Source organism: Ursus arctos, unplaced genomic scaffold, assembly GCF_023065955.2.
Source record: "Ursus arctos isolate Adak ecotype North America unplaced genomic scaffold, UrsArc2.0 scaffold_33, whole genome shotgun sequence".
In the NCBI taxonomy this organism is placed as follows: domain Eukaryota; kingdom Metazoa; phylum Chordata; class Mammalia; order Carnivora; family Ursidae; genus Ursus; species Ursus arctos.
The window spans coordinates 6,407,972-6,423,068 of record NW_026623019.1 but is presented as its reverse complement, the minus strand read 5'-3'; the positions used below and the strand labels follow the sequence as shown (position 1 = coordinate 6,423,068).

General features: G+C 40.6%; 1 protein-coding gene across 2 annotated transcripts in view; it reads right to left on the bottom strand.

Annotated features, from left to right (window-relative positions):
- Window positions 1–15,097, bottom strand: part of GLIS3 (GLIS family zinc finger 3) — a 443,148-nt gene that overhangs the window by 126,103 nt on the left and 301,948 nt on the right. The window lies entirely within an intron of this gene.

The window sequence follows — 15,097 nt, the reverse complement described above, 5'->3', positions numbered from 1 at the left end:
GTAATAGGCCCAGGGTTTTGTTCTCATTCAGAAATCAGATACAAATAATTCTGTTCCCCTAATCTTAGTCCTGCTAAACTGTCTCTTGTGTGATCTTAGACGAAGTTAAAAAAATCATCAAAATACTTTTGAGGGCAACAGTTTTCACACTTGAAAAGGAAAATAATAAACCCTTCCTAAGTTTTAAGCATCAGAGAATGCTTAATGGTACACAGTAGATACTAAAAAAAATTAGTTTCCTCACATCTCAACACAATAAAGGCCATACATGAAAAATTCACAGCTAACATTATATTCAATGATGAAAAACTGGAAGCTTTTCCTCTAAGATCAGGAATAAGACAAGGATGTCCACTCTCATCACTTTCATTCAACACAGTACTGGAAGTCGCTATAGCTATCAGACAAGAAAAAAAAATCCAAATTGATAAGGAAGAAAACTACCACTATTTGCAGATGATAACACAGCAAATTCTAAGGATTCCACCAAAAAACTATTAGAAGTAATAAATGAATTCAGTAAAGTTGCAGGATATAAAATTAATATACAGAAATCTATTGCATTTCTACAACTACATTACAACACAGTAGCAGAAAGACAAATTAAGAAAACAATCCCATTTGCAATTGCACCAAAAAGAATAAAGTACCTAGGAATAAACTTAACTAAGGAGGTAAAAGACCTGTACTCTAAAAATTATAAAACACTGATGAAAGAAATTGAAAGTTACACAAACAAATGGAAATATATACCATGCTCATAGACTAGAAGAACTAATATTGTGAAAATGTCTGTACTACCCAAAGTAATCTACAGATGCAATACATCCTTATCAAAATACCAGTAATATTTTTCACAGAACCAGAATAATCCTAAAATGTGTGTGGAACCACAAAAGACCCTGAAAAGCCAGAGCAATCTTGAGAAAGAAGAACAAAGCTGGAGGTATCACAATCCCAGATTTCAAGATATACTACAAAGCTGTAGTAATCAAGAGAGTATGGTACTGGCACAAAAACAGACACATAGGTCAACAGAAGAGGATGGAGAGCCAGAAATAAACCCATGCTTATATGGTCAATGAATGTGGGGAAAAAAGTCTCTTCAATAAATGGTGTTGAGAAAACTGTACAGCTATATGCAAAAGAATGAAACTGAACCACTTTCTTACACCATACATAAAAATAAAGTCAAAATGGATTAAATGTGAGACCTAACACCATAAAACTCCTAAAAGAAAACACGAGCAGTAATCTTTGAAGCTCAACCTTAGCAATATCTTTCGAGATATGTCTTCTCAGGCAAGGGCAATAAAAGCAAAAATAAACTATTGAGACTACACCAAAACAAAAAAGCTTTTGCACAGCAAAGGAAACCATCAACAAAATGGAAAGACAATCTACGAATGGGAGAAGATATCTGCAAATGATAGAATTGATAAGAGGTTAATATCCAAAATATATAAAGAACTTATACAACTCAACACCAAGAAACCAAGTAATCCAATTAAAAATGGGCAGAAGACCTGAATAGACATTTTTCCACAGAAGACATACAGATGGCCAACAGATACATGAAAAGATGCTCAACATCGCTAATCATGAGGGAAATGTAAATCAAAATCACAATGAGATATCGCCTCACACCTGTCAGAATGGCTAGTATCAAAAAGACAAGAAACAACAAGTGTGAGTAAGGATGTAGAGGAAAGGGACCCCTCATGCACTGGTGATGAAATTGCAAACTGGTGCAGCCACTGTGGAAAACAGTATGGAAGTTCCTCAAAAAATTAAAAACAGAAATACCATATGATCCAGTAATTCCACTACTGGATATTTAACCAAAGGAAACAAAAACAGTAATTCAAAAAGATAAGGCCTTATGTTTATTGTAGCATTACTTAGAGTAGCCCAGATACGGAAGCAACCCAAGTGTGCATTGATAGATGAATGGATGAAGAAGATGTGGTATACACACACACACACACACACACACACACACAGAGAGAGAGAGAGAGAGAGAGAGAGAGAGACTCAATGGAATCTTATTCAGCTATAAAAAGGAATGAAATCTTGTGACAACATGGATGGACCTAGAGGGTATCATGCTAAGTGAAATAAGTCAGACAGGAAGAAAAATACCAGGTGATTTTGTTATTGTGTAGATTCTAAAAACAAAATGAACAAATAAACAAATGCCAGAGACAGAATCATAAACACAGAAAACAAATTGGTAATTGCCAGAGGCGAGGGGGTTAGGTGGCTGGGTGATACAGGTGAAGAGGGTTAAGAGGTACAAACTTCCAGTTATAAAATAAATAAGTCACAGGGATAGAAAGTACAGCATAGGGAGCACAGTCACTAATACGGTAATAACATTGTATGGTAACAGAGGGTAACAACACTTAACTGTGGTGAGCATAGCGTAGCATATGGAATTCTTAAATCACGATATCGTATACCTAAAATTAATACAGCACTGTATGTCAACCATTCTTCAATAAAAAAACATGGATATTAATTTCCTTTCCTAATTCAATCACTATAATCCATTAGTTCATACGTTTTGCTCACATGCTATGTTCTAATCACCAAAAGTCTAGAGAAGAGTTATAAAAAAATATGTAGAAAAATTCAAGCTTCTTAACCTCCAGACCAAACACGAGCATGGGAAGAAGTCCAGTGCAGTGGAAGGGTAGCGAGAAGACACTACTTCCAAGACTGCCTCGGCTCGTGCTCTCTGCAGTGGACAACACGGCTCTCCTCAAACAAAGGACACCCTGACGAGGTTCCAGCTAATGACCAAGAGCTACTGGCCACCAACCCTCCCACTCCCATCTGTGCTGTTTACTTGGATGCCAGGAAATGGAGGGGACTGGGGAGAACACAGTAGGAAATACACCACAACCTCATATAGCCATGACCATTGTGTACATACATGTCATTGTATGTTACAACCTTCCTCCTCAAAGTGTGGTCTTCAGACCAGCAGACCAGCAGCATCAAGCCTGACTGCTTGATAAAAATCTAGGATTCCCGACCCCATCCCTATGGAACCAAGAGTCTGCATGTCAAGAGAAATGTAGGTAATCTGTTCAGGAAGCCCTGCTTCAAACACGAAATGGTGGTCCTCTCTCCTTTCTTAGACTTTAAGCTAGAGCATTGGCTCTGAGAGGGCAGGGAAATTCGACTTTCTTGGAGATATCTATCTATCTATCTATCTATCTATCTATCTATCTATCTATCTCCTGAAGGACTTGAGCAGTCCTTGGCACACACTGGGTGCTTAGTGCGTAACTCTTAAGTGAATGTCTTGTCAGGACTGATAAAATTTACCAGTGTCTAAATAAGATCATGACTTTCTTCAAGGCCACCATGGGAAATGACTATTATAATTGGCAGGAGCAAAAAAGTTTATTCTATTAAATGCAAAAAAATATTTACTAAGCATATTCCAAAAATTCTGGGGCAGTAGTAAATTAAACAGGTGTTAGTGGACTGAAATTGACTATTGAAGCAAAGCTTTTTTTTCTCAGATAATGCTAAACGATGATATAAGAAAAAGACATCCCATGAACTGCTTTAAAAATTTACCTCTTTAAACAACTTTATTGAGGTATAACTTACATACCGTAAAATTCACCCATTTTAAAAGTTCCTGGTATATGAAATTTAGTAAATTTACTGAGTTGTACAACTTGCCATAATCCAGTTTTAGAACACTGTTACCATCCCAGTGAGAATCTCTGTGCCCACCTACGGTTAGTCTTTGTTCCTACCCCAGTCTCAGGCAATGTCTAATCTACTTTCTGCAAAAAATTCACATCTTGAGGACTCTTCGATCAGGTACATGATTTCTTTTTAAAGATTTTCTTTATTTATTTGAGAGAGAGAAAGAGAGAGAGGGGTAGAGGGAGAGAGAGAATCCCAGGCAGACTCCACGCCGAGCACAGAGCTCGTCTCACACCCCTGAGATCATGATCTTTGCCAAAATCAAGAGTCAGCTGAGCCACCCAGGCGCCCTGGTACACGGTTTATACAGTATGCTTAATTCTTCTTGGGCACTTAGCAAAGAAGCCCAGTTAAGGATCTCTGTCCGCCGGCACCTGGCTAACTCACTTTGTTACTATCATGCACCTAAACATGGTTCTTTCAGCCCACTTTTCTTTAAACGTTCTCTAGCCTACTGAAATATCAATATTAGTATTTACAAATAAGTGTACCAGTGGGTTTATTCCTTCCTGTGTTACAGCTGCAGAAAAACAGGACATACTCCGAGTCCTTAGTTACAATACCTCGATGCCACAGGCTGTGATGCAGCTGTTAAGAAGAATGTGTTAGGTCTACATGAACGGATTTGGGAGAAATACCCATAACATACTGCTAAAAGAGAAAAGCAATGTGCTGAGCAATAAGTACAATACGATCTTATTTTTATAATAAAAAAGAAAAAAATCATATGTTTGCACGTTTGTACGTTTCTATAACCATCAAGAATGTACAGAGAGACATGCACCAAACTCTTAACACTTATTACTTGAGGGGGGAGTGTTATTGGGGGCAGGAGGTGAGGAAAACACTTTCTCCATTGTTATGAGCAAACACTGTTTTGCTGTTTGAAAACAAAAATTCCTTAAATGATATCTTTGAAAGGTACAGTTATATTTTCCATTTGTCAGATTAGTTTCCTTCTCCCTCCCTCCCCACCATCAATCTAAATTAATATTGTTTTGCCAAATGTGTGGGTTAAAATATGTGGATTGTGGAGACCTCTGGGTTCTAACTTAGGTTCCAGAATTTGATTTCAAATTCACAGTACTGGTGTAAGGGAATGAAGACGTGGGCAATGTGGTTTTATCAGGCAGCAGGAGTAGCCCGATGTTCAGACAAACCTCACCTTCACTGGCCCTCCAAGTTCCCCTAAGTGAATGGGGCAGGGAAATACAGCCAATGCTTAGACTCACTCTGGCACGCAGAGGAAGGACCTACAGTCCAACAGCACTGATCTCAATACTCCCCATTGTCCAATTCATTAAGACAAAACTTATCAGTAGAGCAACAAAGAAGTTTTTTTTTAAAGGAAATAACATTTTCAGCACCACAAAATGAAACTGACTGTACACATACATGAAAAATACATATTTGTGTGATAAGCCTCCTATAAAAATGCTCATGAAAGGTACATTTGCGAAGATATTTGATTAAATGACACAAATGCACGTGGATGCTCACGGCTAAGTTTTATTTTTTTCCTTTTTATAGGCTTTTGCTATTCTTGTCAATTTTACCATCATGACTCTTTTAAAAGTAAAGCTTTTAAGTATTACACCCGGAAAACCACATCCATGGTCTGTGTACAGCTCAATTAGTTATTGCGAATTGAACACACTCGTGTAACCACCACCTAGATCAAGAAATAGAACCTTTCATCATGATTTGTAAAAGAGATTGAATCTTTAATTTCGGGGAAGAACATCTGAATTACCAAATACATTCGGTGTATTTAAGCAGTTATTCCATCCTCTGGGATTTAGACTGGGCTGTCTGGGTAAAATTTAAATATGAGTGAGTGAGCAAATTTAAAAATGACTCCACAGAGTCTAGAGACAAAACATCCCTGGAAAATGAGTTAAGGCTCCATCAACATGGCTCGCCACAGGTCTTTTCCATTGTGTCACAGCACAGGCTGTCAAGACCAATGACTTGCTCATGTTTGAGTCACACAACTCAAGCCAAACTTTTGACTCATCTCTGGGTTCATTTTTACCCCAAGCTTCCTTTGTCACCAAGGTATAGTGCAATGAAATGCATGTGACCCAGCACACGGAACAGAGCCTCACTGTTCAGAGGAGGAAAAACAGACGATTAATTTGTCAGCACAAAGTGAAGACTCAGAAGCCCAGAATATCAATCTCTTGTTCAATCTGTTATTCTTTCTTTGAATAAAAGGCTGCTTAGAATCCACAATCCTTGAATAAAAGGCTGCAGAAGTTCAAAAGTGAACAGAGCCTGCATACACGCTATACCTGACAAGAAGTATCTCCAAAGAATGGGTCTGGGGAAAGGATTTATCATCGTCCACTCTTTCTACCCACAGTAGATCCTCTCTGGGTCTTGCTCATACCAGATGCACAGGGATTTGCTGATTTGATCAGAAATGACATAAGGCCATCAGAATCAAACCCACAAAAGCAAAGATCTCAAGAGCTAGAGAGCATTCCCGTGACTGTGCTTATAGCTGTGCGGAAGCTTCTGGAAGGCCGGGACAGCTCTCGGAGTCTGGAGATCTCTTCTTCCCCACCAAACAGAATGACTATGAAAGACGACTCAGCTGGCTGTGTATGAATTAACCAAAATAACTTGGGCCCTTTGTTTTTAAGTTCCATGCATGCTTTGTTAGAAGCCCAATGGTTGCTTTCAGAGTCACTCTCATGACTGGAAAGTCAGGCAATGAGCCCCTCTGTCCAGAAATTGAGTAAAAGTCAAAAGGAGGCATTTTTCGAGTCCACTTTCAGGGAAGGAAGCTGGGCGAAGGGTTTAACATTGACTCTCTTATTTCCGTGTCAAGATATGACTGAGGGGGCGCCTGGGTGGCGCAGTCATTAAGCGTCTGCCTTCAGCTCAGGGCGTGATCCCAGCATTCTGGGATCGAGCCCCACATCAGGCTTCTCCACTAGGAGCTTACTTCTTCCTCTCCCACTCCCCCTGCTTGTGTTCCCTCTCTCGCTGGCTGTCTCTGTCAAATAAATAAATAAAATCTTTAAAAAAAAAAAAAAAAGATATGACTGAGGACTTGGTGGGTAAATGCTACCTAGGACGGAATATTTTATTTAGAACTGTGAAGTAGGTCTGTATTCCCCATGAAAAACACGCACTGCGCGGACACACCCTCACTCCTAATCAGGAAGTCGGCAATTCAGGGTCGGTTTTCCTCTCTGCTTAAGTGCAGAAAGCTGGCACATCAGGTAATCTGAGAACAATTATTAAGGGTGGTTTTCAGAGCTGATACACATATATCACCGCCAAGTATCTGGCACAGATCCTTCTACTTAAGTTCAGAGATTTCCTAAAGCAGAGAGTAAATAAGACCTTCACTGTTTCACTGATGCTGGTAAAGATTTGGGACTAAAATTATCATAAATAAGATATTTTAATGGTGAAAAATGCAAAAGAAATTTGATCTTCTAGTCCTTACATTACAAGCAGATAGTTTTGATTCTTCTTAGACAGAAAATACTGGTAATTTATGGAACATGGAGTCCAAAATGCAAATTGTTCTCTTTCCTAGTCAACTTGGGAAAACAAATGCATTATTTGCCATAGCCACTTTCTTAAAAAAATTAGCAATAAGAGACCACCAATGTTATATTGTAGAGCAATGATTCTTAACCCGGGGCGCTTTTGCCACCAAGAAAACATGTGACAATGTCTGGAGACATTTTTTTTTTTAAAGATTTTATTTATTTATTTACCAGAGAGAGAGACAGCCAGAGAGTGAGGGAACACAGGCAGGGGGAGTGGGAGAGGAAGAAGCAGGCTCCTAGCGGAGGAGCCTGATGTGGGGCTCGATCCAAGGACCCTGGGATCACGCCCTGAGCCGAAGGCAGACGCTTAACGACTGAGCCACCCAGGCACCCATGGAGACATTTTTAAGTTGTCACAATGGACTGTGTGGATGTGGGAGGGAGTGGGGACACACCTGGCACCTGGTGGAGAGAGGCTGAGGATGCTGGTAATGCACAGGACAGCACCTGGACCTAAGAATGAACCAGCCCAAAACGTCAGCAGTACTGGGGTTGAGAAACCCTATCCCTATTTGTAGACTATCTGTAAGAGCAGAATATGAGACTGCATTCGTCACGGAAATGCACATAAAACCCCCACTCCAGCCAACACAGTCCAGTTCTTCTGCACTTCTGAGAACACTTACAGAGTAAGCACTCCAGTGCAGAGCTGGCAATGAAAGAAGGGGTGGGGGAAGACACGCATAAATTCAAAGTAGGTTTAGAGGTTCCAAGTTGGCTGTATTTGCCTTGATGTCGGGCCTTGGTCTTTTTCAGTAAAATAAAAAAGTGGAAAGAAGAGAAGAGGAGAGGGGAGGGAAGAAGCTTTATGGTTTCCATCCTCACTGAAGAATAGCAGCACGTCAAAGTAGCCATGTTACTCCTCTTAAAATGAGGACATCTGGGGGCTCATTTCAGACCCTTCCGGTCCACACTAAGCACTTCCTGTCTGATGTCACCTACCTCAGAAGGAGCTGGAGGCTGAATTCCATTTTGTGTTTTAATGGCGCCATTGACACAAAGCAAGACTGGCTCATGATAAAACTGACCCAGCATTTAAAAAAGGAGTCATTATCCGATTTCTATGCAGTCATCATTTGCACCTAAAAATAGCATTCTTCCGAAATGAGACGATTCTAAATAAGCCATTGGGGGAAACTAATAACAGGTTTGTGAGAAGAAGAGAGGAAGGGGAATGAAAAGAGATCTATCACACAATTAAGACGCAGACACAACCAAGACGCCTGGACCCTGCTGGCACCTCGACAGCCAGGATGCAAAGCTGGGTCTAAGCCCAAGAAATTAATTTGCGGTACACACAGTAGCATGACAAGTGTACGGTTATCTGATGGGCGCACTGTAACTTTCCTGTGTGGTGTATTTACATTTCAGCGGTAATAACAGTTCCTCCAAAAGGACTGTCTTGTATTTAACTGACAATTTAGCTCCAGCAGTTAAATCCCACTGCCTTTTAGAATTTTGCTGCCTCCCCAAGCTGACTCACACACATCTCGCCCTTCTCTTTCAGGTCAGTGTTGGCCACTGGGGGCAGCACTGTGGGGCTGAGGGTGCCACTGCTTTGAGTGGAGAAGCAGGCATGCTCCTGCTGTCTGGGATACAGCAGAAGCTTTTGTTCACAGACGGGTGTTAGGACACTTAACTTTCATGAAATGCAGTGTAGTGGGAAAACATTTCCTAACTCCACTAATTTTCCTATCTAGACTAGGTGAGAGGGGTGCTCTCCTATGAACACTGAACTAGTACGTTAGTTATGAAAAAGAGAGAGACGGAGGGAGGGAGGATGGATGGATGGAAGGAAGGAAGGAAGGAAGGAAGGAAGGAAGGAAGGAAGGGAGGGAGGGAGGGAGGAAGGGAGGGGGGAGGGAGGGAGGGAGGGAGGGAGGAAGGAAGGAAGAAATGGCTTTTGAGGAGTAATGTCTGATTTGGGAAGGATGCAACTGGATACAGCCTGATTTTCTCTCCCCTCCCCAGTATGGCCTTGAGGGCTTAAGACTGTTGTTCTCTGTTTTAGGATGAAATCTGTGCATACAACAAACCAGCCCAATTCTCTATCCCTCTAATGGAACTCTTCCCTCGTTCTACAGCCGTGTTACTGGTTGCCTGTGGCCCCTGCGAAGGGGTGGGGCAGAATACAGCTGCCCAGTTCTGGAGGGCATGTTAGCTTCCTCAGGCTGTGTTACGGATACGATGGGGGCTCCCCAGGGAAGCCTGAGCTTCTGCCTCAGTCTTTGGGGCCAGCAAACTTCCACCTTATTTCTGATTTTTAAAAAATACTTGAAAATAATTTATTAGGAAAAACCATAAACATATATGAAAGTAGAAAGAATAGGGGGATGAACTGCCAATCGCCTTCACCAACAATTATTAAAACTTTCCACATATGCTTCACCTATCCCTTTGTATTTCTAATATATTTTAATAAATCCCATATAATTTGCCATTTCACTCCCACATAATTCAGTGTGCATCTTAAAATTATATAGCTATTTTTTTACATAACTATAATACTATTATCAAATTTAGCAAATTGTTGTGGGATTTGCTAAAACACAAGGTTTTTTTTAAATTAAGTTTTAACAATTAAAATCATTTCAAAATTATCTTTGCAACAGGGGTTATTTGAATTAGTTTCTTAAAAGGTATGAACATTGCATTTTGTTGTGGTTATCTTCTTAGTGTCTCTATTTCTAGTCTCTGGGCTAGTTTCAGAAGGTTTCCTTTCTGGTTTCTGATGGGTGTTATCATGGGGCCAGTCATGCAACAGATGAACTATCTTTAAGTGCTCTTACTTTGTCGAAGAACATGAAACGTGGCAGGGAAGGAAATTAAGGTTATATTACTATTAGAATATTCTTCCTACTTGTGAGTTTAGCTTCCACCTTATACTTTCCTAGTATTAGTGAGTATATATTTATTCCTCAACTTGTTTCAAAAATGATTTAAGAGAGGGGCCACCTGGGTGGTACAGTCAGTTAACTGTCTGACTCTTGGTTTTGGCTCAGGTCGTGATCTCAGGGTTGTGAGACAGAGCCCCCCATCGGGCTCCATGCTCAGTGCGGAGTCTGCTTGAGACTCTCTTTCCCTCTCCCTCTGCCCCTCCCTCCCCTCTCTAAAATATATAAATAAACATTCTAAAAAAATTATTTAAGAGGGACTTCACTTCTAGAAAAGCAGATTCTGATTTTTGTATTGTAATAATTCTTCCCAAGACACATGCTTCAGTAAGTCAGCGTAATTCTGGAGAATTTCTGCTTCTTACAGTAAATGCACGCTAACCAAACTGCAAAGTTTGAGGGCACAATCCTCCATAAGACTGTCCTCACTCTGACGTTATCTGCAAGTTTAGAGGGTTCTCAAGAACCATTCTTAGGTTTGGTAATTTGCTAGATGGACCCAGAGAACTCACTGAAAGCTATTATACTCATAGTTATGGATAATTCAGAGAATGAATACAGATGAAAATCATCCAAGGGAAAGACATATACAGGGAAGAGCCTGAGAGGATTCCAAATATGAAAACTTCTGCTGTCCTCAGAAAACATTCATTACCCTCCCTGCATTGATATGAGACAATCCACATTGGAGTACCGCCATCTTGGTCCCCTGAGCTTTGGTGTCCAGAGTTTTTACTGGGGCTCCACTCTGTAGGCATGATTGATTGACTGCTCTCATGGTTGATCTCAGCCACCAGGCTGACTGATACCATGAAACCCAAAGCCCTCACCCTAAATTGCATGGTTGGTCTTCCTGGCATGGCCTGTCCAGCAATGTGGCCCCTATCCCTCTAAAAAAGATACTCCTATCAAGTACGACATATTTTACCTCCCAGAACTCAAAGGCAAAGGAGATCTCTCACTGTGCAAGGCCAAGTTTCTTACTACACATATTAATTTACTTGTTCTTATGGACCATGCTAATCCTATCCTAATGTATTCCTTTTACTATGATACTTTACTATGGGAATAGTTTTCACACAAAACTGCTGGGAAATTTTTAAATGAGAAGTGAATTATATCTAGCAATAAATATCTCTGATAATGTAAGAGTATCAAAACAAGAAGGTGACCTCCACATAATAGTTAAAAATAAAATGAGAGTTACGGAAGAACGGCTTGAAAAATATACGACATTTCAACTAAGTCCTAAAGAAGGGGAATGCATAAAAAGCTTTCACATTTTATTTTTGAATTTATTTTTTAAACTTTTACATCTTTACTTTCCTGTTGAAAGCTAACCAAGGTTTTGATTGTAATCAGTCTCAAGCCCCACAGACCTCTAGGTGAGATTTCTTAACAGAAAAGAAGCTTCTTATAAAAATCAACATTTTATGAACTCAGATCACTTGTGATTCCTGTAAGTGCGAAAAATAAGTGGACATATGGTACAAATTCTCACTCATTTCTACTTTATTTTGCAAGTGAGATGTGTAAAGCTCTTCAAGACCTTCCCTGTCTACATGAAAACAGACTAAAGAGTTCTGGATTTACACCCTTTTTTTCTTTCTTTCTCGATGTGAAATTTTATGAATTACATACAGTGGCAGGTCAAGAACTGATTTGAATAAATTAATGAATGATTTCTACTGCACTCAACAAATTGAAGAATATGAAGGGACTGTGGTTTAATTTCACCTTTTTTCTGCTTTATTAATTCATTTCTAGATCCAAACCCTCCCCCTGATGCATGGCCAGCCGACACTGGGGCTCTATTTTTATTCAATCGGGACTTCTGGATTACCTTGTCTATATACATGAAGAAGTAGTTACTTCCATAAACAATCTCTGCTCCATTTGAAACTTTTCTTTCTTCATGATTTTAATGCAGTTAAGGCAATAAGCAGGGCTAGGAAACCTCCCTACGGACACATGTGGTCTCTCTTCTATTTGCTAGAAGTCGGACAGCCCCATTTGCGTCTTCAGAGGAAGCACTGGCTCTCTCCTTCCAAGGGCAGAGAACACGTGGGAAATTTACAATGAAACTATCATGAGTTTAAAAGAACAGTGTTCATATGTTTCTTCCACCTCGAAGTGTTAAAGACTATAGATTGCAGCTGAGGGGAAATTAAGGCCCCTATTTACACATTTCATGGAGCCTGTGAAGCCGAAAAAGAAACGAACCCAGTTGCAAAAGTATACAGTTCGCTCAGGCAATTTCATTGTCTTAGTGTAGGGGCAAATGTCTTCTAATGTCAGCAGCTAGAGAAAGGTGAATATTCAGGAATCAAAAAAGGAGCCAGAAATGTTAACATGAAAAAGGATGAGAAGAAGGGAAGGGAAAGCAGAGGTGACAGACTTAAAAAACGTGAGGAGGCACAAGGAGGAGGAGGAAGGAGGAGGAGCAAAGCGGGAGGGAAGCCCCCTGAATCAGGGATCCTCAGCTGCAGTGGGGGGGGTGGGGTTGGTGAGAACGTCCTGAGGTTTCAGGGTAGTGTGAAAAAGGGCATTAGATATTATAAGCTTACATTCTGAATACAGAAAAATATCTTTCATTTTTGTAACACAAACCTTGGCGAGTCCAGCTCTATAAAATCTTCTTGGCTGGTGGAGATAAGCCTGTTCTAACCCAGCAGCCAAGAAGATTCTCAACAGGAGAGGGAGTGAGCAGTCAGAGAAGGGAAGTACAAAACAAGTGCATCCCAGAGGGCATGGGAAGGTAGGGGAGGGGAGTACTGGGGTTGGGTTTATGCTCTTCAAAAGAGGGGGCATTCGGTTTTAAAAGACTGAAAACCTGAAAAATATCACGAACACTTTAGAACCCTGTTCTGTAAGAGCCCTTACTGCAGTGTCAAGGTAACCTTGGGGGCACTTGACATTCTGGAATACAGTCAACCTGCGGTACTTTCCGGAACCTAGCTGACCGATGGGTGGGGCATTCTGTTTTATTTTTGCATCTGCAGCGCATCTCTTTTTTGAAAGGTTCAAACCACTTTACAGGTGTTTATTTTTAAAATTCTCCAAGTGCCTAAAATAAACCAGAATCCTTGTAACATTTCAGGTTTTGCCTACACTCCTCCAAATCAATGCATTTGGCTCTCTTTTACGTCCCTGGTGGCTGTCCATCTTGACAAGTCTCATGGATTCACCAGGAGACAAAGCTATAATCATGTGACGACCCCACAAAAAACACCAAGACATTCCAAGCCTCTCTGCTTCCACAGCCTGTGTCAACAAATTGCAGCTGTCAATGAGCACAGATAAATTAGGTGACTGTACGTGGAAACTGCTAGGTAGATCAGTAACTTTAATTAAAAAAAAAAAATGAAATTGCATGTAGGTGATACACCATAATTCTGTCTCTGGCTCAGAGGATCAGCAGCCAATCAGGTCCTGGCGGGCCATATGTGTATTTATAAATATATCTGCTAATGTAAAGGTCGCGCTGCTCACTGCTCAGGGAAATCAGGCACATTTGGAACCATCCCTAGAAGATTTTGGTTTCTTAAAAAAAAATATTTTGACAATTTGTGACAAATGCAATCCTGCCCCCATATGTTTTGTACTATTTAAAGGGAAATGACACCCAGTTGCCTTCACATCAACACGTGAATTCTTCTCTTTTAATAATGAAGTGAGGAGGTGAGAAGGGAGGAGGGGGGTTACCTTGCACACATATTTTGGAAGATGTAAATATCTTTTCAAACTTCATGTTTCCACATTTCAAGAGGACAGAGCTTCTGAAATCTGCATTACTGTTCATGACACAGGAAATAACAGAAAGTTCTCTTCCAGATTTGGGGAGGAAATGGGAAAATAATGAATGACAAGAAAACAGTGGTAGATTCTTGCAGGAAACACAGTCTCTGGCCCCTTGCTCACTTTTCCTGACCAGTACTTGCTGCCTGCTTTTCTGGGCACAGGGGATGAGGAGGAAGGGGCTCCGCTTAAATGTTCCCCTCTGCCAACTTCTGCAGAAATCTCTTACAGATTAAGCTGGAACACCCAGGCTGCTCAGTCAGGCCTGGGAGTTACTCTATGGCCACAGACCCAGAAGCCCAGAACCGACTTCAAACAGCACACACTCATCAGCTTGCATCCCAGTCCGTTCTTTAACCAACAGAATAACAAGGTTTCCCTATGGCACGGAAGACAGAAACTCAAAAAAACCAAAAACAAAACAAAAAATCCACAAAAAAACAACAACACTTGGATGATATCTTTGGTGAAGAAAAAAAAAAGCTTCTGACAAGAGGGAAAGGTATGAAAATATTTTGAGAGAACTTGTTTAATCACTCCGAAATGCCTTCCGTTCAATCTAGCCCTCAGATCTGAATAACCATGACAGATGGCTCCTGCTAGTTTAAAAAAAAAAAAAATTAGCTAAATTTTCAGATAACGCAGCCTTCTGTCATGTTCTCCTACTCCGAGGCTTCTGCAGTGTGTTTCGCAGGCTCTGAACTGCAGGCCGCTCGTTGGTGACCAGCTTTCGCTCAGTATCTGCAGAATTCACACCACTTGAAACCTTGTGCTCAGAACTCCAAGGGGGGAGAGAGACTGTCAGTCTGGATGACAAAAGACCTTGATAGGCCATCCGTCCCCAACCCAGATCTAAGATCCACATTTTATGCACAAAGCCATGTTTGAAACGTAAGGGCCGAGGGGAGAGCTCTTGGCTTTATCAGCCCGGCCATCTCTTTGTAGCAGAATAAACTCATATCTGATGCTATAATTACAAGCCTAATGGACACACTTAATTTATTTTGGAGAACTGAAGTTGATATCCACTGGTGCTATTATTGAAAAGACTAATGAGAGCTGCTCGGTAAGAAAATAAAAGATTTATTGAATTCCTTTTGG